Raw genomic sequence first — 25,874 nt, 5'->3', positions numbered from 1 at the left:
GGAATAGGATTTATCGCACGGCAGAAACTGCATATATTATCGTAATAATAGTAATAATTTATATCATTTATAGAGCACTTTTCATTGGTAAAAGCAATCTCAAAGTGCTAAAATGTCATCAATCGGTGCAATAGAAGTTTTACGATCTATTATAATCACGTGTTTGCTCTGACAAGAAGAGCTGAGACCAGGTTGTTTCTTTTATGAAGACAAAAGTCCGACTGCAACTGGAACAAAACAATTTAAGGTGTAGGAGTGCACGACGGTGGGGTTTACACTGTAAAAAACAGGCGGTGACGTCACCAGTCACCAACACGGCTCACGAGCAGTTCAGCAGTGTCTGTTTCTACAGCACCAGTTCATCAGTTGCAGTATTTCTGAAGATAGATTTTAAACTACTTTCAACAAGTCAACTCTTGACTTATTCATGTGTTTACTTTTTACATTAAAAACCAAAATATGAAGGGGAAAGCTCCAAAACTTGCTTCGGTCCAAACAAGCGACTTAAAATAACCGGTAGGTAGGCAGGTAGCATTAAGGGCTTGACAAAGGGCGGTTGCTGGATTTTAAGCCAAGTCCTCACTGGGAATCGAACCCCACGTCCTCTGTACCAAAGTCAGTGGTGTAACCCACAAAGCTTTACCAGCTGCTAGCAACAGCTATTTCATTCACGTTTTGGAGGAAACGGGTTTAACAACACTTCTGTTGCATTTATCATGACAAAGGCACTGATGAGTTTGTATGAACAGGGACACTGGAGATCATGAATCACAAATGACTGGAGGTAAATGCGGCGTTTCCCCTAAATGCACCAAACTGCTGAATTATCATTTCATTTTTGAGGGGGGGGGGGGGGGGGGGGAGAGATCCATCTTTTACCTTTCGAAACAAACTAACTTTATATTATTTGATCGTTCAGTGCTAGCTAATATATTGTGTTAATAAATGTCAATGACAGTAACGGATATTTTCTAATTAAGCTCAGTGAAAGTGTTTGATCCTTAAAAGGTGAGCACAGATGCCTGAGGAGCCTCCTGGTGCAGGCAGATACAGGACGTACAGAGGCAGGGAGCCATTTCAAAATGCAAAAATAAAATTCTCTCAGGCATGTGCTGCACGTCCGCTGCGACAGAAGCAGCCTGAAAGAAACACTGCTGCACACTGTTTCAGACTCTACAGAATGTACTAGCACCAAAATGTGTTTATATGTAAAACATGTGCAGCTTTTCATGTGTGTGCACCGTCTGCTTCCGCTCTACGCGTCTCATTAGAGTCTGACGACTCAGCACAATGTCCTAGTGCTACAGTATTTCTCTCAACAGCTGTTCTACATGTCTTATTATTTGCATGGTTCTTACAATGTGAACTTGTGTTGTATGTATGTTTATGTCCTATATTCTTTCTATTTCTCTCAATACATTCTTTTGGTCTGATCTGTTTTCAGAGGGACTTGGTTAGTTCAGGGCAACAGTGATGTATTTAATATTTATTTATTGATGTGGACGCTACCTGTTGAATAATCCATGAAATAGATTTAAGATAAACAGAACAACTAAACAGACTAGAGCTGCGACAGACAAAAAGCCAAATGTGAATATTACTTGGTTTCTTTGCTCCTCAATGACAGTAAACTAAATGTCTTTGGTGTGTGGACAAGAGCGTGTAGGTCTGTGGTTTGGTTTTCATATGGTTCAACTTGGGAACCAAAACCTCTGCTTCACAACGTGAGAGGACAATTACAGATGTGAAGGATTGTTATCAGGAGAGCCCTTCAGTCAAAGAGCAGGCTTTTTCCCATGTTCATGATTTGTGCTACGACATGATCGTGCGATATTAAAGCGGCATCTCTAACGTCACTGGAGCGTCGGGTGATTTACAACTTAGTGCTCGTCAACGGGAGAGCAAGGATTCTCCCATAATGCTCCGAGGGCCTAGAGGAGCTCGAGTGTGTCAGGGGACGACCTTCACATCGTGACGCTGCTCTGTCAGGAAGCCGCGCCACTGTGAGGTGATGCTTCTCGTCAATCACCTGAAGTAAAAGAAGCAGTTACACACGTTCGCTTAAATAAATGCAGGTATTCTGTTTCCTTTTTGCTATTTAAGTGCAACAGACCATTAAATATTTCAGAAATTTGACTGGCTCCGTGTCCACTGCCTCCGGCTGCGAGCTCACTGTGCAGCCGTGAAACAGACCGGAGCAGGGAACATTTCTCCTTCGTGGTGTTTTCTTCAGAAACATACAACGCGTGTGACAACGCAGCAGTCGAACATGTGTGAATGTTTACTGCGTGACACCCTGATCTCTCCCTCCATCGTCTCCTGTCCTTCTACTGTCATCCATCTAATAAAGACCAGAGAATTCATCTTTGAAAAAAGAAGAGTGTCAGCTGTGACACTAATTCTTCTTCATACAAAATCAATAATACTATTCTTCACTGTGCACCAGCACTTATGCTGTCACCGCAGTCCTCCATGACAACCACTCTCTTGTATGTGTCACTCAAGCGCAGCACTTCTTTCGAAGGGGACATCGCAGTCAAACAGTCGACATGAGAGCAGGTTGTACGATCCAAACACAAGCCCGGGTCATCCGGCTCACAGATCAGCTTCTCATCCAGACCTGAAGTTCCCCTCTAATCTAAACAGATTTGTGTTTGTAAGTTCAGTTTTCAGCCCGTGAACATCTGGGGAACAACGGCAGCACATTCACTTCCCACACTCCTGACCTCTGTTCACTCAGTGAAACGTCCACTGAGCCAAAAACAAAACTGGATGAGTCCAGCTCGTCAGATGGAAACAGACTGTATATAGAATCAACGGCTGAATATAAAGGCAATCAATGTCTGTATTTAAACACGGTCAATGACAGAGTATAATGACGAATCAATGACCGGATATGGAGACAGTGAATAACTAGATGTAAAGACGATCAATAACTATATATAACAACAGTCAGTGATTGTATATCAAGATTGACGGCATGTCTCTTACTTTGTCCCGTTGAACAAAAATTAAGCCAAACTATCACAGATACTGACGGCGCCATTTGGAGTCAGAGTCTGTTCGGTATCGAGGTTCCCGCCCATACACACACTCGGCCAATCATGAGTCAGTCTCAGCTGTCAATCATGACGTCTCAGCCCGTTTTTGGACGGCTTGCAACTGTTCACAGCGGATCACGGCGACGGTCAGAGGATCAGACTGGCTGGAGCTGAAAGGCTTACGGGGCACTTCAAAAACCTGTGGTGAGCAGAGGAGCATCTCCGAGGTTACGACACGGCGGGAAGTGATGATGCGATGACATCATGAAGCTCAGAGGAAAGTTGTACCAACAACTGGGTGGAAACAAGAGAGAAGAGACGACGGCAGACTTTTCCTCTTCGTGTGTTGAAATCCAAAGAAAAAATAATATCAAGAGCAAAAGCTTCTCCTTCACGATAACGCAGTTACTTCTCTCCAGGCGGTGTGTACTGTAGGAAGGAAAATGTTATGACTTTATTAGAAAAAAGTGTGTCTCTGTCTCTGTGTGTGTGTGTGTGTGTGTGTGTGTGTGTGTGTGATGTTGAAGAGATTCCCACGGATACATGAACTTAAAACTAACACAGGAAAGAAAATCGTGAGGGAAGAAGAAACTAGTGAAGGAGGAAGGAGGTAGGTGAGGCACTATGAGCTTCACCACAGATTTTTCCCACAATGCCCTTCTTCTTCCTTGTAAGATATCTCTGTTCCTTCAGCTTGTTACTTTGCTGTCGGCTGCGTGACGCGTCCCTTTCCCTCGGCGGTGTGTTCGGCACGACGAGGAGGCCGGAGGCGGCAGCCGAGATCGCGATCGAGGGGGGGAGAGAAGGTGGAAGCCTATGACGGAGGAGGAGCAGGGGCAGAAAGAAAGAAATGGAGAAAACAGGTTCGAGAAGAGGTGTGGGTGGAGGGAGAGAGATAAGAAACTAGAGGCGGATGGAGGAAGGACGGAAAGTGTGAGCTGCGAGGAGAGAGGAGGCAATTGGAAAGAGGATTAAAGGAAGGACGCACGGCAGGAAGTGGGAGTGATGGTGAGAGGAAGACGAGCGGTGGAAGAATAATTGGAAGGAGAGAAGTTGGGATACGTGAGAAAAGAATGATGAAGGGGGGGGGGGGGGCGAAGGAGGAGAGGACACGAAGAGGAGAGGAAACAGAGGAGTCACAGCTTGCCGGGGAGTGACGCATGAGAGAATCCTGAGGAGCCTCCAGGCAGACTTCCACCGTCGGTGGGTGAATTCCTTCGCCACAGCCTGATGCCATGGTAACGCCACACTGAGCCTGGATGGGAGTCAAGTGTGAGGATGCGTGTTTCGCCGCGGGGCCTGCGTGACACGGAACAAAGACTAACTCTGCGTCATATGTCCCGACATCAGACTTACATGCGTGACAGGGCATGATACCAGTGACGTGGTGGGGGGGGGGGGGGGGGGGGGGGGGGGCAGTTACTGCTCCACCACATTATAATCAGAACATGCCCACACGAGAGTTTGTGTTGTTTTCCCTGTTGCTCTGGTCTAATTTATTCTGAGGACGTTACGGTTCCATCTGTTTCTCCATTTTCATATGTCGTCTTAGTTTTTGTAAAATAATAATCACTCCCAGCTCAGCTCAGTCGTCAGAGGAGGGAAAAGCCCGATGGACTGAGAGTGCGAAACGAACCGAGGACACGACCCGATGTTGGCAAACATCTGCTCTGCAGGGGCGACCTTGGACGCGACGCCGAGGAACTGCCAACGCACCGACTCAACCCCGATCTGATCCGTGGTCACTGCTGCTCAAGGAATCTGCCCCGCGGGGATCAATGAAGCCTCACCTTTTCGTTTGTTTATTCTCTTCTCCAGTTTGTGGAGCCGTCAGCCACCGGCACCAATTACAGGACCTGACAACAACTTCCAGCAGTTGCACTGTTTTTCTTTATACATCTCCGATTCTTCCTTTCTTTTTTTTTTCTGGTCCCTTAGCTTCTCTCTCTCGCTTCATCTATGGAAACCTCGTTGTTTTCTTTGGAAGACACACTGTTCGTGTTCCGCCGATTTCCCCCCCTGCTCTCTTTAACACCCCGACCAGTAATGAGCTCCACCGCTCGAGCAAGACAACCACCCCCCTTATTCTCCGAGGTAAACAACTCTGTCAGGATTATGGACCAGACTACATGTCACGTCCCAGTGGTTCACTTGTAAAGGCTTATTAGAATTATAGAAAACAAAATAAATAAAATAAAATAAAATAAAATCCCTGCCACAGTTGACAAACACACAGAGGTAATTAGACGCCGCTAAGCAGTTTACCGAAAGATGCCGACACAAAGACATTAAATTAGGACTCTTCTGTGTCAGGGGTGGGGGGTTCCCCACAGAATTAGATTCACTCCAGGACTGATACACACACACACACACACACACACGCGCACCATGCCCTCATGAACACCTGAATGACAGGTACGCAAGGAAAGGCCACAGGGGTTATACCTGCCAGATGAGAGTTGCCCGCCCATCCTTGGACAACAGGTCGTTATGATGCATCTGCAGAGGACAGTGAAAACGAGCCAGTCGGGCCATCACAGACGCCCTGATGTGTTTGTGAGGCTACATCCACACCGATAGGTTTTTAGTTCTCAAACTAAAACCACCTGCACCAAGACGAGCATTTCTTTTTTGCTCCGAATCAGAGTTCATCCACACGAACACGTCTGAAAACACATTGGTCATGATTGGTTGGTGTAAACAGGAAGTAGATTGTTTACTCTGCAGTTGGTTGCTCTAGTTAGACGAGGAACAGCAATGGTGAAAAGTAAGAGCGGGGATTTCTTTTCTTGGAGCGACAACAAGGTGGAACTGTTACAGGAAGTGTTAGCAACGCTTTGCCTTCACTGCTGGTAGTCGAGTCGAGACCAATGAGAACCAATTAGGAAGAGAAAACGTGGGCGTCTGCGTCATTGTTTAAGACTAAAACACAACCCCGGGGTTTTCCAACTAAAATGGGGGCCGGCATTGTGGAGTAGTGTGGACGTCAGGTGTACCTGAAGCATCAGGTACACCTGACGTTTTAGAACTAGGGCTGGGTGACATGGACAAAACTGTTTTTTTCAATATCAATAAATATCACTATCAAGTTAGTGAGTCAAGGTTTTCACACAAATATTTACTTAACAGCAAAAAAAATTACAGGTAGATCAGTGAAGCGTTATTCGTTCCCACTGTGCTTGCACAATGCACAAGCAATACCTCAATATATATTGAACTTTTATTATATTGCTATTTATTAGAAAATAATATCTAATCATTCTTTCATTGCCCAGCCCCGTTTAAGACTAAACAGTGTGTCGATGAAGCCTGAGAGGTGGCGAGGAGGAGCTGAGGGAATCGATTCAGCTCCACAAAGAAACATCAGCAGAAACCACCAGAGATCTTTTATGTTATTATGAGACGTGTAAAAATAATTTGGGTTCATTATGAAACTGCGGCGCCACAGTCTAATTTGTCCCGCGAGCCGCCACAGCCGGGGTAATTAATGTGAGACGCACCATGTGTCCCAGATCCATACAACACAGGCTCCATACTGATTATCACCGCGTTCTATATTTGTGAGGACGGCAGCGCCGGTCGGGTCAACGCTGACGCTTGCTCCTGCAGCGCAGATACAGATTTACAATTCAGGTTTAATGTGTTTGTTTTGTAATTCAACTTATGTGCTTGGGTGATAGAAAACCGTTGAATGTCTCGTCCCCGACCAGACGTCTGTGGCCTCTCAGCCTCCTGATTGAGGTTATTAGAGGTCAGCGTCAGTTTCAGATGTGTTTACAGACTCCTTCTTCCGCCCGACAAATCACCAGCCGTCCGTTACCCTGCTCTCCCCCTCGTTTCCAAACATCATATTTATTAAGGGCACTGCAGTTCTGTCGGTGTGATTAGCCACGTTGGTTAATGATTTTTTTCACTCCGCTCGGAGCTTGTGGTGGGGTCGGGTGGGGGGGGCGCTGAAGGACTCACAAAGGATGATAAATTAAGGTTGAAGTTATTTTCTCCAGTTGTAAGTAAGACTGATAACGTTAAGCTGGGCCAGAGGCCGTGCGAATAGTTTACACTTGTGATTAATTCCAATTTTAACCCTTTCAACATGGGAAGTCCTTTACGCCGTTCTGAGATTAAAATCAATAATTTATAAGAAATAAAACCTCAGAAGAAAATTGGATCAACCTCATCACACCCCAGACGCCGCCACTTTCATGCCCCCGGATGACATAATCAAATTATTGACTTTACTTTATATTTCGATCCATTGATGACTGGATCCCAGAATCCCCAAATTTTTATAAACATCCAGACTTTGAAGAGGCATTGCCGTGAAACTAAATCGATCCAACTTTGTAAGGTTAGACCAATCTCATCACAGCATACATGAAACGAGCAATGTCCTGTCGTCCGTCCAATTTGTTGTCGTTCCTGACAACACTGGAGGAAAAGAGGTGCTCAGTATCTGTGGAGCTCTTTACCTGGTGACCAAAGCTCATTTTCTAAATATCTTCATGTCAGTGGTTTTTGAATGACAGGGGAATGTACGGCTGTAATTATTCCTCCATTAGCAGCAGAGAATAAAAACTATAATGCTATTTCTTTTGTGAGAAAACATTTGGAGGTCGTGGATAGTGACACTGTTTTTACAGTCAGTTCAGAAATTGTATTGGTTTCCACTGGATCTCACCATTGAACCCAACCCATGTCTTCCCAGTCTCGCAGATGCCCTTCAGAGCACATGACACATTTATTCCGTTTCCGCAGCTTTAATCCTGACAATGTAGGAGGGATTTAAAAAGCTGGACCCCAGATCACTGTTCAAATGTCACCTGAGCCTTTACACTAATACCCATAATCCCCTGAACCTGCGGTCTAATTTCGTCTTCACGGTGACACCGCCACGCACTGAGCCACGCTCTCGGGTCATGGGTTAATGAGCTTTTAATGCAACATTTAAACCGAAAGTGCAGAATCATTAAGTCTTCATCTTTGGCTCTCCGACATGTCCTTTATGACAAACCGCCGCTTGAAATCCCATCGTTAAATGTGTTGAGCGGACTCACCCCGTCCATCACATCATACTTTAATAAATGTCACAGCAATCTCACCAATACATTTGAATATTTCTGTGTACGAATGAAAATCAGCGTCTGGGAGAAAGATCAGGAGGTCAGTGAAAACACTCGGGGCATGAATAGCAACGGGGAAATTAGCATCAATATCTTCAAATGTAATTGAGCTGCTGGTGAGGTTCAAATCAAGTTGACTTGGCTCCAGTCCGAGTCCTTTAATACCAACTATCAGTCGATCAAAGACAGATCCGAGGCCGAGAGGCTCAGCGCAGTGGAAACGATTTAATTACGACTCCATGTCAAGGGGCCGCAATGCGAGATGTGCAGCTGTTCGCTGGTTTCAGGATATACCACGTTAACAGTTATATATGATAACTGATGTTTTCATAACATGAACAATTGATTTAATGTAGCAGCCGAAGATACAACATGTTGATTAAAAACTGTATGAGTCTGACAGAAATGTTTCACGCCACATTTTCCGTGAGCTGCTTGATTCCCAATTCAAAACTAGGAAGCTCATCAGTTTCAATTTTTGATAAGTTACGTATGAAAGTTTAACTCATGAGTTGCAAGAACAAAGCTGCTAGGCAACGGCGACATGGACACCAATATCAATGTCTAGAAGTCACATAGGCTAACAAGTTAGCAGGTGCGTAACATAACGCAGGCAATGACTTGACAAGAATTGTCATAAATTACAATATATTAAGTTATTCAAGCTGCCATTACGTAAAACTAATACATTTTACTCTCTGATATCATGAACCGTCTGAACCTTGAGAACAGCAGTACATCACAGCAGAGCCGGCTGTAAAAAGTAGGACAGTGAAAGTGGTTACGCATTAATGTGATTCCCAGATTCACGACTCCAGGTGGACGGGCGGCAACGTGAGGAAATCTGCAGCTGTATGCTGGTTTCAGGATATACCAGGGTTATATGATGGTTATCATAACATGAACATTTGCCTATTAATGGAACTGGTTGTGTGCATCTCATTTCCTCATCGACTTCCTAAAGCAGAGAGAAGCGAGACCGATCTCACCAGCTTCCATTCCCCGGAAAAAATAGATTCAAAATCAGCAGTTTGGCATTACGTTGGGTATACCAAACAAAACAACGTGGGGGGTTTTCTCGTGGACAAATATCCAGTCTGCAGAAAATGTGGACAGGAAGCAGCTGTCAGAGAAGGAATCATCAGGAGAACACTACACTACGCCTGTGTAGTTCGCTCAGTAACTTTTGACTGACAAACAGACACTGACTGCAATTTGACCCTTTAATGAAACAAACACAAACTTGAAAAAGTGTGGAGAAGTTATCCCACGCCATCACGTGGTCGTGTGTCACTGTCACTGATAACGTTAGATGAGAGGCGAGATGAAAAACGTCCTCTTCTGAGAAAAACTAATAATTGATGTTGATGCATTATGAATAATGGAATAACTATTTTATTCAAGGGACTACTGGGATTTCTTTGGCAATTCATTCTAATGCTGATTTCATCAATCGCCTCGGTAACAGTTTTTGAAAAAAAATTCATGCGTAGGGTTGATGGTGTTGACGCTGTTCAACATCAGGTATACATTTTCTATAAATACGTGAACAATTGTACGGAACACAAAGTCAGAGATAGCTGTGTGTGTTCAGTCGACATGAAATGTGCCGTGTGCGTGCGCGAGGAGACATGTGAACAGACAGCCAGGCTTGTACGTATATGTACGCACACACACACTCACATACAGAATCTCACGGGGACATCATATGCATGTTTTACGTTTTGATGCAATCAGGTTAATGATATTAATCCTGTGTTTGAGTCAATAAATCAAATGGCCACATGAACCCGAGCAGAGTTTAAGGCTGTGCAGCTTTAATGTGAGTGCATTAATAATACTGTTGTTATTGTTATTAATATTATATAGGCAGGGAGATCCCCTCCTGTCACATTTAATTATCATGGAAATGCGTTCACCTACATCCGACATGCAGATTGTGACTGCAGCACAGAAACGGGGACAAGCTGTTCTCAGAGCATCAGATCCACCGGGCCTGCAAAAGTAAATAGACGTCCAACTGTGACAAGTTTGTCAACAACAACTTTTTTTTTTTACATTTCAGTTTTCATCATCAAAATCCTTGCCGTTTGTGGTGAGGTTTTTTTTCTCCAGTTCCTTCACCTACGTACTGCTATTGACAGTGACCTTCTTTCAGAGGTCGCTCTGTAGACAAACATTAGTGACTGAATTTGATTCTGGAGGTCAGGGGTCGTCGGTGGAGTTCTGGTAGAAGACCAGACGCTCCGTCCCATTCTGGACCATCTGTAAGAGGCTTACGGAGCATGAAGGGAGGAGCCGGAAGAGAAAACCATGGAGAAAACAATGGTCTGTACCAAGAGCTGAGTGGAACAACGAGTCAGCTTCAGTCCTCATTTCTCTTATGTATAGAGAAAACACTCACGACCTAGAGACAGATGCATCACGGTCTGAGGAAGGAGAGCAGCTCATCAGACATGACACCCCCAGGTTTTCTCATGACCTTGGTTGTGGTGAGAGATAAAGAGGAGAGTGTGATGCCGATGTCGCGCTGGAGAAATTGATTGGCCGGGACGACTGAGAGTTCAGTCGAACAGAGATCACAAGGAGAACGTGGGGTCATCTGGCAGGAATGACAGGTGTAGTTGGGTGTCGTCGGCATAGCAGTGATATGAGATATTAACATTTGTATTTAAATTTAACCTCGAAACATTAGAGACTCACTCTACGGATGAAATTAAAACATAGTATTTTTACCCCCTAATATCAGTATTGGCACCTGCCCAGAAAAATCCATATTAATGGAAGGGACATGGGAAATGTGGTGCCACATAGGGAATTGTGTGATCACATGATAAATGTCTTAAACCACCATGTGGTGTAATCAAACCATGCATCACAGACGTCATTCTGTTGCCTCCACAAAGTTTTGCGCCGACATGTTTGCCGTTACACTGAAAAGATTTTGTTTTAGCACAGTTCAGTGCAGTATCACCGTCAAGATTATGAATATGCATATTTATTCATGCGTGTATGTCAGTGAATTCTTTGCCTCTAGTTTCTCTCAGCTCCACACACACACACACTCTCTCTCTCTGCGTCGCTGGATTCTCTTGTTAAGACATATGAAATTAATTTCAGGCCTCAATAAATTGCAATGACTTCTCCGACTGGGATTCTGTGTCTGTGCAGAGCAATAGAGATGTTTAAAGAGGTGCCTGCCACGTCGCTGCCCTTTTACCCCTCTGGCGGGGCAGAACTGAGAGGAAGAGGGGGAAAGAAGCACCGCAGGCACCAAAACAGACAATGTAAGTGTCGTGAACAGAGTGAGTTCACATTCACTGCTGTCAAAATCTTGGTGATCATCTCAATCAAAACTTACTGGCGAAAAGCAGCCTATAAATTTTTACTAAATGGCCACAGCAGGAGAAAAAAAGGACAAGGAGAAAAATGTGTGAAAAGACATTGATGTGCTCAGTGGGTCCATCTCGACATGCAGTCTGCAAACTTCAGGGACGACAGATATCATGATATATCATTACCAATCTGGAATATCGTCTGTTTGCCCCAAAAAAGGTGTCTAAAGCAGGGGTGGGGAACTTCCAGTCTCTGGCCCGTATGCCTGAGTTTTACAATAAACAATTAATGAACAAAAAGAGCATCGCAAAAAAAAATAGAGAAAGATAAACGTACTGTGATGTCCTTCACTGTGGAACCTGTCAGGTCACGATCAGGAAACACACATGTAGCTGTTACATGTCGTCACTGACGAGTGTCATGACGACTGTCAGGAAAAGAAAAGATGAGGCAGAATGTGGAGCTTTCCAACAGAAACAGATAAAGATTATTTTGCTTGTTAAAGTAAAAGACAAACCAGTGTGTGTTGGTTTTTGCTGACGTGATCGTAGAGAGGACAAAGACAAGAGGTGACGTTCCATGAGAAGGTTCTTTGGTAAGAGAACCAGGGACGACGTTCCACAGGAAGTTTCTTTGGTAAGAGAACAAGATAGGACGTTCCACAGCAAGGTTCTGCAGTAAGAGAACCAGAGATGATGTTCCAAGAGAAGGTTGTTTGGTGAGAGAACCAGGGATGTCATTCCACAGGAAGGTTCTGTAGTAAGAGAACCAGAGATGATGTTCCACGAGAAGGTTCTTTGGTAAGAGAACCAGGTAGAACATTCCACAAGAAGGTTCTGTAGTAAAAGAACCAGAAATGACGTTCCACGAGAAGGTTCTTTGGTAAGAGAACCAGGGACGACGTTCCACAGGAAGGTTCTGTAGTAAGAAAACCAGAGATGACGTTCCACGAGAAGGTTCTTTAGTAAGAGAACCAGGTAGGACGTTCCACAAGCATGTTCTGTAGTGACAATACCAGGTAGAGGGTTCCACAGGCAGGTTCTGTGGTGATCAAGCTGAGAAGCTGAAACCTTACTCAGAAGGAGAATCAGTGAAGGAACCGTGTTGCTGATGTGGAGCAGCTGGAACCAGACAAAGTCTTTCAAAAACTAAAAGAAAGAAATGTACAGTTTTTTTTCTGGAAAGAGAACCAGTTCAGCACATGGTTCTGTTAGAGGGTAGGATTTGTTTGGCTAAAACCAGCTGTGATCATCATCATCATCATCACCACCACCATCATCTGACGTCAGACTCCTCCCCTAAGAGAAGCAGCTCAGGCCATCGCCTCAGAGATTAGTGTGATATGTGCATTCAATAATTTCCGTATGGCCCTCAGAGGACATTATAAAAAGTTTCCCACACTAATCGAAAAAAAATAGACTCCCAGAACACAAATGTGCGATAAAGGAGCAGAATTCCGCTACAGAGCATTTTAATAAGGCACAAAACGGCAATGACTGTTTATTAAAAAACTGAGGCCTTGTAATGGGTCAAAGCATGTTTGAGAGGGCACTGTAAAAAGGTCCGACTCACTGAGGGTATCATCCCTCAGCTTTTGAATGAATGGCGCCGCACAAGGTGCTGCTCACCATGTTTTTGTTTGCCTCTGCTTGAGTTTTTAATAAAGGGCAGTAAAGCACCTGTTTTGTTATTATGCACTATATCTATAGTACTGTAGGTCGCTGCTGCTGCTGCAAATCACCTCCCAAAAGGTGCTACTGTCTTATCTATACATTTTTTTAAAAATAGATTTTAGGATTAATTGTTCTATTGTTTTTAAGGCCTCATATTTGATTTATTCATTTGAATCATGCATTTTAAGTGTCTCACCTGTGCATGTTTGTGTGAACTAAATTCAATCAACTTTGTTGATATGACAGTAAAGTGTTAAATCTTGAATCTGAATGACGACCGGTCACAGTCGAAAAGCAGCAGGTTTTTTTTACGCGACCTCCACCAAGGAGATCTCGGTCGGTCAGGCAGCGGCAGATTATGTAGAAAATACAGAACGGATTTTCTACGAACACACCGACCAAGAAAGAACATACATTAAATGTTGGTGTGGTTCTCAACATAGGGGCGGATCCAGGATTTTGTTTCTAATTTAATCTTTAACATTGTGCAATCAGTTAAAATGTCAAAGAACGTTCTTTCTCACAGAGAATAATTCATGGATCTCGGTCAAAACAATCACATATTTAGAGGATTGATATCTATAAGTGTGTGAGATTTCATTCAGCTTCGTTGAGTTTAAGGACTGTTGGGGCTTGGTGGAGGAATTGGCTTTACTGAGAGATGTTCTAATGTTAAAAGTATTTTTTTTTTTTTTGTCGTTAACCGCAATGTAAGTAATAAAGTTTAATTGTGGAAACTAAATAATCCTGCTCCTGTGTGTGTGTGTGTCTGAAGTTTCTCTTCATTCAAACCGGTGCAAAAGAACAAGAAAGGAGATAAAATAAGATCAAATGTTCTGAGGAGAGTAAGGGGTGGGAAAAGAAAATGGTTCAATTCCCGCGAGACACGTTTCCAATCCTGGGATGGCGGCGGGCGAGGGAGAGACGGTCACCTGAGGGAGAGATAAAGGTTACAGAGATTGAAGGCAAAATTATGTTATATGTCAGGTCCTGGACTCGTAATGGAAGAGACTACTTGGCTTTGTACCCGAGGGACCCAGGTCTATCTGAGAGCAGGATTCAGGAGCAGGGAGGAGAGCGCGGCAGACAGACCGAGGAGGGAAACGGGGGGAGAAAGAGGCAAAAGAATGAAGAAAGAGAGACAGGATGAGGGAGAGAGAGAGAGAGAGGGTGGGAGTCATGTGGAAGACAATGCCTCACCTGTATTACCAGTCCCCACTGGAGTGACAAGAGAGAAAACGTTTCCAGAGAACGGACGGAAAGACGAAGAGAAAACAGAGCCATAGGAAATCTCATAAATCTTGGAGAGCAAAAGAGCGGGAGAGCAAACAGCAGATCCAGAGAAAGAGTGCAGGGGATAGGAATCTGATAAATCCTACAGACACTGGAGGTTGATTCTAACACCGCAGGTTTTCACCTGTGAGTGAAGCTGCAGATCAGTGACCTTTAATCTCCCCCTCTACTTTATACATCAGGTCATGACAGAAGAAGCCAGAGCAACTTCTGGACGGTCAGCGAGCCGGATGTTGAATTCATTACTATGAAATGTTATTAAGGAATAAACATCCTACAACAGTTTAAACAGATTTATATCAGTGGGGGCGATTCATTTAAAGACAACGCAGCACGTACAAAAGAGCTACCAGAGCGTCGTCCGTCATGGCCGACTTTAACAAACAGTGGGTTCACCGAGTGAGAATATAAACAGGAAACAGCACGGTAAAATAAAGCTTTCAGCACATGATCTCAATTTTTAAAATGTTCTTTTTCATTGTTTGAGGAGTGATGGACACGTCTGGGCTCGTGTCGTTGTTGACAGAGCTGTTAAATGCCAAAACCGATGAGGTGTTTGTGGGAGGATCGCAGCGGTTTGAACAGGAGACTGGCTGCGTGCGGATGCCGAGGCAGAGTTCCTCTAATTACACAGAAAGTAATTAAATTTCCCCTCGTCTAATTCAGCGACCAGCAAAAACGAGATTATTAATTCATCCCTATTAAAGTTTTTTCTCCCCATTTGCTGAACGTGAATAAATGTCCCGATTCAGAAAAAATACTTTATCTTCCCTTTTGTCGCCAAAGGTGTTCTCTTAAAGAAAAAAAAGATAAGGAACTATATGAATGATGGAAGCTCAGAATTAAGTGTTATAAAATGAAGAGACAACAATAGGTAGAGGACAATGTCTGGCTCCTTTGTTCATTACGACATTGTGAAGAAAATGTGGAGAGGTGTGAAAAGAGACGGACGGAGTGAGGCAGTTACAGCGGCGGGGGTCCGTCCTTCAAAAAAGAAAAAAAAGACGTGCCGTTACATGAATGATGGAAAATGAAGTGGAAAAAAGCAGAGAAGAAGAGGCTTTGAGAGTGAAAGGCGGAGGCCGGGCGGTGCAGGTTGGACTTTAATGCCACAACAAGAGGAGATCAGCCTGCTGCTTTCTGTCGGCTGGATGATCCAGTAAATCCTTCCTCTGTTGCAGAAAAATCATTACGACTGGGAGACTTCGCTCCGACTCTTCTAACAAGCACACAATGACTCAGAGCCGCATGAAAGGGCCACTTAAAAAATAAATAAAAAGAGGCTTCAGCAGGTCGACTGTGTTTTTACCAGCGACTCAATTTTTTAAATCAAAATCAAGTCTTCACTTCACAGTGCACTCGACAGTGTTTTTAGTTGCACAAGAAGCATTAAGAAATAAGAGTCAAAGCAGGAAGCAGTGTAAGAAATAAGTGTCCCTCATGTGGAGGATAAAAAACTGAACGCGGCTTCTCCAGGTTTAGTTTTGGCCTGTTAGGACGACCTGCGGATCTGGAGGGTTCATAAACATTGCAGCAGATCAGAAATGTATTTTGGCCCTAAACTGGCAGGATTATGACATCAGACAGGAAGTCAGAGCGAACAACACCTGAGAACGGGACTCATTTGATCCACTTTCTTGGTGTTGATGAGCAGCAGAGTTCTGAATCTGTTAATGGATTGTTTTTTTGATTAGAGACTGTAAACGCTCCATCCAGCGAGTTCTGGGTCTACCTCTAGGTCTCCTCCCGGTTGGACGTGCCCTAGTAAACCTCCAAAGCAAGGTGGCATCCTGACAAGATGCCCGAAAAACAACAACAACTTAACCTTTTCGAAGCAAAGGACCACTGGTTCTACTCCGAGCTCCCTCTGAATGTCCGAACTCCTACTCCTTATCTCTAAGGCTAGGCCCAACCACCCTATGGAGGAAGCTCATTTTGGCTGCTTGTATCCCAATATTGCTCTTTCGGTCACTACCCAGAGTTCATGACAATAAGTGAGGGTCGGTACGCAGATCGACCAGTAAATCGAAAGCTTTGCCTTTACAGCTCAACTCCCTCTTCACCACAACGGACCGGTACAATGCCCAAATTACAACCCCAATTCGCCTGGCCCTCACTGGAGGGACTACATATCCCGTCTGGCCTGGGAAAGCCTCGGGATCACCAAGGGTGAACTACAAAAGGCGTGTCCGGGGAGAGGGATGTCTGTAACACCCTGCTTAGCCGGCTGCCACCGCCACCCGCTCTCGGATAAGCGGAAGAAGATGGATGGACGGATGTTTACGCATCATTACGCAATGCATGAACAAGTTTTTGGTTTTTTTCAAAGTTCATTTTTATCTTTGTTTAAAGAAACGTCTGACATCCAATCGTTGCTTGTTTGAATCCACTTGCATTGAACATATATATATACGATACATATTCTTTCTGCTACGCATGGCTTATTGGACCTTGGCAAATAAATCCAAAGGTTAAAATTGGATTTCTTCCGCAATAAAACTCTTATGACTGCTGATAGAATAATAACCATTAGCTCCATAAAGTGCTAATGGTTCTTTAAAGAACAGTTGGGAACCATTTCACTGGCTGAAGTATCTCTTTGGGGGTAGATGGCTCAGTAGGAAATGGATATACTTTGGAAAGCATGAAATACAATGGAGCAATCACAGTCCTGCGGAGATGTGAAAGAGAAAACATATCAAAGCTTCATTGCACTTGAGCTTAATAGAGCATGACCCACATAATGACATGTGCTGTGGACTGGACCTTTGTACAAACGGAGTCATGTGGAGCTCGTGTTTTTCTCTCTTTCAGGTTAAAACTCTGACATTCACAGATATTTACAGAGGAATCATGGACATAGAACTTTATTTCACTGAGGCTGGTGTAAGCGCCACCTTTTTGTTTTTCCTCTCATGCTAACCCATCCTGCTCTTCAGAACCAGCCTTGGTCATAGTTTATTGACTCCTTGCACATCATCTGAGCGCCTGCTCCGTTTGAGCACCAAACTGGACTTCCCGAGGCTCATGTGAGTCAATATATTGACGCAAGGCGAGGCCCCTGGGAACATGGAACTCTTTGAAAAGCAGACTGAAGGCAGAGTCTGAAGGTCAACTGGTGGGAGATGAAGCTCAGATCGGAGTCATCGCTCAGTGAAGTCAAGTAATTCGGTCCTCCAGCAGGAAAGTGGACGGATTCATGCCTTTCCCCCCAGAACACTTCAGTTAATGTGACTGCGTCTTCTGTATTCATGAGGACATTTATTCAGAAAAACAAGTACTTTATACTGTTATAATGCATACATTTTTTTCACACACAGTACAGTGCGTCTGGGTGTAGATGATGAACATGGGTTTGAGAGGCAACACAAACTGAACTAAGATGGATTTACAGTATAATTTCTAAAATCTATGTCAATGTCAAAGATGGGTGAAGACAATAAGCATGTGTTTACATACAAAGTCAATGAGTAAGGTAGGACCAGGTGGTTCAGATCACTGTGGTGTGGTTCAGGGCCTCTGGTTTCAAAACACTTCTCCCAACTCGGTAACTGACCGAATTACATCAACACGTCAAAGTAACAGTTCTATCAAACAGTATCATACTGACAGCTGTGTGGGCGACAGAGTAACAGAGAAAAGAGAGAGAGAGAGAGACTGACGTGGGATCAGTGGGTGGCGGCGATGCACCTTAAAGCATCTGGCAACCTCTGATAAAACCAAACATTATAAGAAGAGACTAACGTGACCACGACACACTGGGGGTCACGTGCGGTTACACTTTTCACAAGTGGATGCAGACGATGCTTGTTGCAATACTTGTGATGATGAAACTTGAAAAAGGACAACCCGTCGTCTGACCTGAGAAAACACAACAGCCGCAGGCTAACGTTAGCACGCCTGCAGCCAGTGCTGAAGAAGCAGAACCCTCCACGGACGATTAAACATTATTATTAAACAGCATCGGCCAACACATAAATGCTTTAGAAAAATGCTGCTTCATACGAGATTTTTTGTGCATGAAACTTTAGTAGTAAGCCAACCGTATGTGAATTTCATAGTATTTACAGTGATATTTTACAGTACGAACTGTGAGAGTGCTGCAGGAGTGATGTCAACAACAACAACAACAGGAAATGCAAGTACTGAGAAAAGGTAAGAAATTCAAGGTATTGGAATCGTATCAGTTCAGGTGTGAACTGAACCAAACCCTTGTGAGGAGTCAGTCTGTGCTGCTTGCAAATATCACTCGCTTACTGTTTTACTAAAATAACTGAAGACTTAGTTATTTTTAACCCTAAAGATACTGTATCAAAGAACACACATCTCACCTCACACTCTGTGAAAGTGATGCTCTAACATGTGGCATGCTAACTTGCTGCCAGTTCATTAATTAAGACAGAACACTGACAGTATTGACTCACCGGCCTCAGCGGGACGCGGCTCCAGCGAACGTCTGTCTGCAGAACGTCAATGATCCGCGACCAGGCAGGGCGACGTCTACATTATTGAAAGACAACGTATTGGCAAAAGCACACGGGACCATTCAGGCTGCGAGTACAGGTGAATACCGTGGCTGCAAAATTATTAAATGATTAAAACAACTGACCCTTCCAAGCTGACATCCAAGCATCTGATATCAATCGTAAAAAGAAATTTCTGAGACTGATATATCAGCTGATATTTATTTATATATTTATATATATATTTTTGTTTTTATTATTATTATTATTTTTAAATGTGGCAGTGATTCCTCCTGAAGTTATCAAACCCTTATGAGAAAGAAATGTAATTGAAGCTTGATGTTTTACAGTTAAACCATAAACCTTATTATGAATAAAATGAAAAAACAAATACAACCAAAAATAGAGCTTGAATTGAGAATTTATGAAAAATTTAAACATAAAAGCACATGTTTTCTGCATAGTTTATTGTGCAAAATCACAAAGATAAATAGTGAAATGTGTCAGTGAAAGACTCATATCGGCAAAAATGATCAGTCAACCGATAAAAGTCAAGCTGTAGTGTTTAAAAGCTCTGAGTGTCAGTGGGAAAACAAGACCACAGAACTTTCCTCTTTCATTCTAAATGAACAGATCATGTCCGTCCTCTGACCGTAAACCGTCTGTGAATCTGAAAGTTGCACAGTAAGAAAAGCACAGTCCAGTGATCACAGGTGGAGCCAACTGAACTTTCCCCCTGTCGCTCCTCGAGCTGCTGACTCGGCGTCACGGCTTCAGTGATACCGGCGAGGACGAACACGGTGGTCACAGGTCTCCAGTCGAGTCCTGATGCAGAACCTTGAACCCTTTGATGTAAATGTCAGCGAGCAGCTGGAGGCAGCACCGCTGACTTCACATGAAGCTGCAGTTCTCCACAGGCACAGCGAATTAAGGACTCAATGAAGCGGATTGGTTTTCTTCAGGTTTAAGTTCGATGTCTGCCCCTGGGTGTCCAGATCCACACCCAACATTTTATGGATTTCTTCTCGACCCACGTCCCATCATTCCACCAAGTTTTCTGGAAATGTATGCAGGAGTTTAATCCCGCTGACAAACCAACCAACCAACCAAACAACATGAGGACTCGGAGAGCGCAGAACCCTGCCAAGGCCGAGCAGTCCCCCTCCAGATGGTAAAGAATCCATCTCAAAAATTTCTCCCAAAATTTTATCACCCATATCAGGGGCCGAGACCCATCTTTCGTATAATATTCATGCAAATCTGTCCACAACTTTTTGAGTAATCCTGCACAGAAAAAAAAAACCAAGCTGAACCAATAACATAACAGAGCTAAACGTTCAAAATACTTAGTATTGGTCAATGGTAAATTATATGGTATGTCTTTTGCTATGCATTGTATTGTGCTATGGACTGTTTTTTTCTGCGTCCTGAATGAAATAAGAATTGAATTGAATTGAATATAAACCTCCTGAGTTCACAGGACGATCCTGTCTCTTAGATCGTCTGCTTAAATCTGAGAACTGCTTTTCTGTCAAGCGACAAACAGATCGAGGCTTCGAGTTCCAGCCCTGTGATTACAGGCAGACGGACGGACAGAAAGCTGCTTCAACCTTTTACATATTTAACGCCTCATTTATTTTCTCCATGCTCTGATGGCGAACACACACACACACACACACGCCACCTGATAGTGTGTTCCCATTTTGGCCGGCGTTCCCACTTGGTGTTGTTAGCGAACATGACGACAGTTTTCATTACAGAGCCGTAAAAACTGCTTTGGGGATGATTCACGGACGCGGCATCTCTGCTCAGCCAGGACTCACAAACACGTCCAGTCTGACTCCACAGAGGCTCAGAATAAACCAGACTCTTCTGCGCGCTGGCAGCTGTCAAATGTTTGTTGGCCAGCTGCTTACTCACACCCACCTACACACACTCACACCCACCTACACACACACACACACACACACACACACACACGCGCACACACACACACGCGCACGCACGCACGCACGCACGCACGCACGCACGCACGCACGCACGCACGCACGCACGCACGCACGCACGCACAGTTGTGATTCATTGGGAACCTATAGGAAGACAAGACAAATTCCCAATGTGTTTCTTTGTGACTTGCTTCCTCTGACACACCCCGTTACTTACCGTAACCCAAACCCAATTTAAACCCTAAAACCAAGTCTTAACCGGTGTCAGAAAGTGAGAACCGGCCAAAATGTCCTCATTTTCCCAAAATGTCCTCACTCCCATTAGACTTGGACTCAGAATGGTCCTCACAAAGACACACACACACTCGCGTTCATGTACTCATGCGTTACACACAAGTGATGGAGATGATCCCCAGCTGGGGGCCACACTGATTCATTAACACCCCCCCCCCCCCCCCCCCCCCCCCACTGCTGGATACACTGCAGTGGGGGGGGGGGGGGGCAGGAGACAGCAGGTGTTTTCGGGATGGATTTGACCTGACTTGATTCGTCAACATGAGCTGCCAGCGGCTGCATGGACGGAGAATAAAACTGCAGACATCAAGTCGGACACCTTCTGCTTTCTGTAGCATCCGACCCCCTTTTCGTCGCAGACAGAATGGATGCGTTGGAAACCCCCATGTTTTGGAGTCTCAATTAAATCAAAGTAATGTTATAAAGCAAACATAAAGGGTGAGGGGATAAGTTGACCTTCAGCCAATCGGAGCATAGCTCTATCATAACAAAGGCGGTCCGAGCTGCTGCATCTTGAGGAGAACAGCTGCTCTGTCTGACTGCAGCCATTTTAAAGTCACGTGCCGTGGTGACGTACTGCAGCGCCGGAGAAAAGTGGCATAAAATCTCTAAACACAGCATCTGGTTAAGTCGGTGGACAACCAGAAGAGTCGTTCGCGTAATCGTTCACACACTTGCCGTTTACGACACATGTTACTTAAGGTATTCCACTAGAGGGCACCACAGAACTCAGGCTGTACATAACTTCTGTATTCACATTCTGTAGTTTCAAAAAAAAAAACATTGCAACACTGGAGGAGGTTCGTCTGTGAACGGCAGTAAAATGATTGCAGCAACTGAAGAACCGCATGGATGCAGGATAAGCGAGTCAGCCATGGTGTGTTTGCATATGTGTAGTTGAAAGCCGGTATATATTCGGCAGTGTCTGTGCGCACACAGCCGCATTCAATAAGGCCAAAGATTCAACCTCCAGGAGCAAAACAACCATGGATACAATCAGTCCGAGCATCTGCTAATAAAAGACAGAATCCACACTCAGTGGAGGAGTCTTGTTTTTATGTGTAAAATTCCTTTTTTTTAAGACCAGAACGAATAAATCCAACATCGTCCAGAGCACAAAGTTTAGTACCACAAATAAAAGCCTTGCAAATATCATAAATGTTGGAAACACCCCACACCCCTGAACCTGCAGTCCACTGCGACTGGCCACGGTCTGAATGACTCGGAGCTGAATAACTGACGGACGCATCACTTCTTTTCCTCCCACTGCGGCTTTTGATCATTTTTAAAAACCCATCATTATTTCTCATTCTGCCCAGACACCGACTCTTGCAAATCAACACTTGCTCTGCTCCACGATGTTTTTACAGTAGCTTCCAATCCCTCCAGGGGGCAAGTGCGACGAGCTGTGGCAGCTCTAACATTATGACATTAAAAGTCAGTGTGGAGTAAGTAAGACCTGCACTCAGCAGCTGAGGGTGGAAAATGTGTCCGTCTAAATACATTATTAAATGCACACGGCCCATTTCAGTTAATTGAGGGGCTCTGGGCGACGTCTTGCTTAGCACGTGGTTTGCTTTCGCTGTTGTCAGAAGGGGACTGAAGCAACAGCTCATGATTTATTATTTCCATTTATGCAACAGATATTTTCTTACTTAATCTACCGTATCTGTTGCCCCACAGTGCCCGTGTGGAAAAGGCAGGGTTCATTTTACTGCTGACAATATTGGCCAAACAGCCGGAGTCACCAGACTTCCTGCTGGCGAAACAAAGTGCTGGGGGGAGGAATAGTGGCGGGTTCACATTAACTCAAAGATTACATTATGATTGCTGCTTTGAGCAGTGTTACTGCATTGGGATGTGGAATGATTTGAATGATTGGCCCTGTTTTGACACCCGAAGCAGCCAAATAACAGCCCAGTGAGGAGAGGGGCAGATGATGTCACATCTGCATCAGCCATTAGAACTCTCAAAGCAGCTATTAGCTAGACGCTGAGCCCAGAGCGCAATGTTGGCATTTTATTAAAACTTATGTTCTAATGTTCTTTAAAAACCTCCATTGGCAGGGCTTGAATTTCATTGCACAATTGTGGATATTGTGCATAATTTTATCTATTCCCAAAAATCTAGCACTTACGATGCTGGAAATTCCTGCACACATTTGCACCTGGTTTGCAGCGGTGTGGAATACGGCCGACCTTTTTGGGTAAGTCTGCTCTCTAGGCTACGAGCCTCCTCTGATGTTTCAGTATCTCTCACTGACATTTAGACACGTTTCAATTATAATGTGAACTTGAAGGCATGCAAACATAGACTGCTGGCTTAAACACAAATCTCCAGCTGCTGAAGTCGAACCCAAACACACCCGAACCCGAAAGACATGCGATAGCGCCTGTGATATTAATGTAAAATGAGAAATATATTATGCTCATTTTTAGATTCATAATTTTGATTCTGAGTTTATACTTGAAAAGTTTTACATGCTCTAATACAGACAAATGTAAACAAAAAATTAAGTGTTGGTGAGATCCTGGATGGTGATGCGTGCAGGACGCAGGATGAGTGTTAAACGAATGTAACGTCAGGTAAAGCTCATCATTTACTGGTTACGTCTCCTTCTATGACACACAGCTGACGACAGAGCAGGACTGAACCCCCAAAACACATGCTCTGGCACTTTGGTCCAGTCGGACTGAATAACACAACTGCTCACACACCAAAAATCGATCACACACCAAAAATCGATCACACACCAAAAATCGATCACACACCAAAATTCGATCACACCCCACCCCTCATCCAACACATCTATAGCCATTCCACTCCCTAAAAACATTAAAGCCATGTCATGAGTCAGAGCGAACCAAGGAAGATTCAGAGGATAAATACCTTGACAACGTGGCGTTGTGAAATCCAATACTGCGCTGTGATGAATTCAGCGCGATGAATCCTAAAACAAGCGACGGCGTCCTGTGTGTGTGAGCAGGAGAGAAAATAGACAATGATGAATTATTGATCAGATGATCAGTGTTTTTCCAGAGAAAGTGTTGTCGAATAAACTGTAAACTCACCAAGTGCAAAAGGATGAAGGTGAAGTCCTTTGATGAATCCTTTAAAAAACTGGTGATGGTATCCTTTAAAGGGATGAGAGAGAGGAGGGATAACGCTTAACAAAAACAGCTGCAACATTGCAATTACATTATAGATAATATATATATACATATATATATGTATATATATTTATCACCAAGGAAGTTGTGTTTTCACCCGTCTGTTTATTTGTTTGTTTGTCCGTAGGGTTATGCAAAACCTACTGACCAGATTTTTAGTAAACTTTGTTAGGATGAGACATGGACCAAGAAAGAATCCATAAATATTTTCGGGGTGGATTCAGACAATGATTTTCTTTAACATTGTAAGAATTTTTTTTTCCAGATTTCCTAGGGGGAAAAAAATATGGAAATTGGTAAAAAAAAAACTACTAAATAAATAATGATCAGGGTAATCATATCTATGGTTGTGGGAGATTTTGGTAGGGATGGAAATCAAATTTGAGATTATGATTTAATAACATGCATTGTTTTCTTGGATTGATTGAATCCACGGGGACTGTTTTGGCCTTGGGCCATTCATACATTATTTTACTGGGCCACAACAGCAGGTTTATCAGTATCTATAACGGACAACAATAACGATACACTCAGACCAACAATTACTGGATTTCCCGGACAAAAAGGTGCATTGACATCACAACACAATACAGCTGATGGACAAACTGTTGTGTGTTAAATGCATCAACGCACACACGCACGCACGCATACACAACACACAACACACACTTTATAAATCCTCCCCATCCATGCACAACAAATAAAGTTGAGATGTCAGTCACATTAAAACCCGTTTCAGATCACCAGAAAGTTAGCCTGCTAGCTGCTAACAAATGTTTGCTAACTCTCTCAACGTGTTAGCTAGCCACGCTGACCACCCAGCTAGGTAATTAGCTTGTGGCTAGCCATCAACACACACCTGTGTTCACATTGGTAGCGAGCGAGCCGAACTGTAGCAGAGTAAAAAGGGGCAGGTTCTGTTTTAGTGTACAGCCACTAGATTAGCTTAGCTAACACCAGCAGCTAGCCTCTTCTCCACTGCAGCTTTAATACTCACTTTTATCAAGAGGACAGTGACCGGCGCCACATGATTGGTTGATTAGCCTTTTGTTAACTTCAGTTTACCTCAGGTTCACCTCCTCCTCCTCAGTATTGGTGGAGAAGAAAGTCCTGTAGAAAACATCTGGGTACATTAATGAGCATTTAGGAGCGAGCTGCTAATTCTCTGCCTCTGCTGTTAGTTCGGTTTCAAATGCGCCGAGGGGGCGTGGCTTAAACATTTATAGCCTGTTGCGTGGGCCCATCGGAAGAGTTCCCACTCTGCCTGTTTTTTTGGGTGTTGTTTTTTTTTTTGAACAATTGTTTTTTTCTAGCACGTTTCATGATCATACAAATAATACAGAAATTATTTAGAAAAGGAAATAGAGGGCTACACACATTACTTGAATTAGAAAAAAGGTTTTGTGTTGTAGATTTGCCAGTCGACAGTTTCATTTCTTGTTTGAACTGGTGGATATTGAGTTTCCTTTGAGATTATTTGCATCTATGGATGTAAAATTTACCATATAGAATGAGAAGATATAAAACTTAAAACATAA

General features: G+C 43.8%; 1 protein-coding gene across 4 annotated transcripts in view; it reads right to left on the bottom strand.

Moving 5' to 3' along the window:
- Positions 1-25,527, bottom strand: part of LOC118309605 (metabotropic glutamate receptor 7) — a 215,066-nt gene extending 189,539 nt beyond the window's left edge. For 2 of the 4 annotated variants that reach the window (XM_035631934.2, XM_035631935.2), the window contains exons 1-3: positions 25,334-25,527; positions 24,238-24,300; positions 24,056-24,136 (exon numbers count right to left, since the gene is read on the bottom strand). The gene's annotated coding sequence lies outside the window, so the exon portion shown is untranslated. Of the gene's footprint in view, positions 1-18,887; positions 18,964-24,055; positions 24,137-24,237; positions 24,301-25,333 lie in introns of those variants that run through there. The other 2 variants (XM_047332806.1, XM_035631942.2) reach the window with 2 other exon arrangements.
- Between the last annotated feature and the right edge of the window lie 347 nt (positions 25,528-25,874).

The sequence above is a fragment of the Scophthalmus maximus genome, chromosome 6 (genome assembly GCF_022379125.1).
Source record: "Scophthalmus maximus strain ysfricsl-2021 chromosome 6, ASM2237912v1, whole genome shotgun sequence".
Taxonomy (NCBI): Eukaryota; Metazoa; Chordata; class Actinopteri; order Pleuronectiformes; family Scophthalmidae; genus Scophthalmus; species Scophthalmus maximus.
This window is presented reverse-complemented; position numbering and strand designations above follow the sequence as displayed.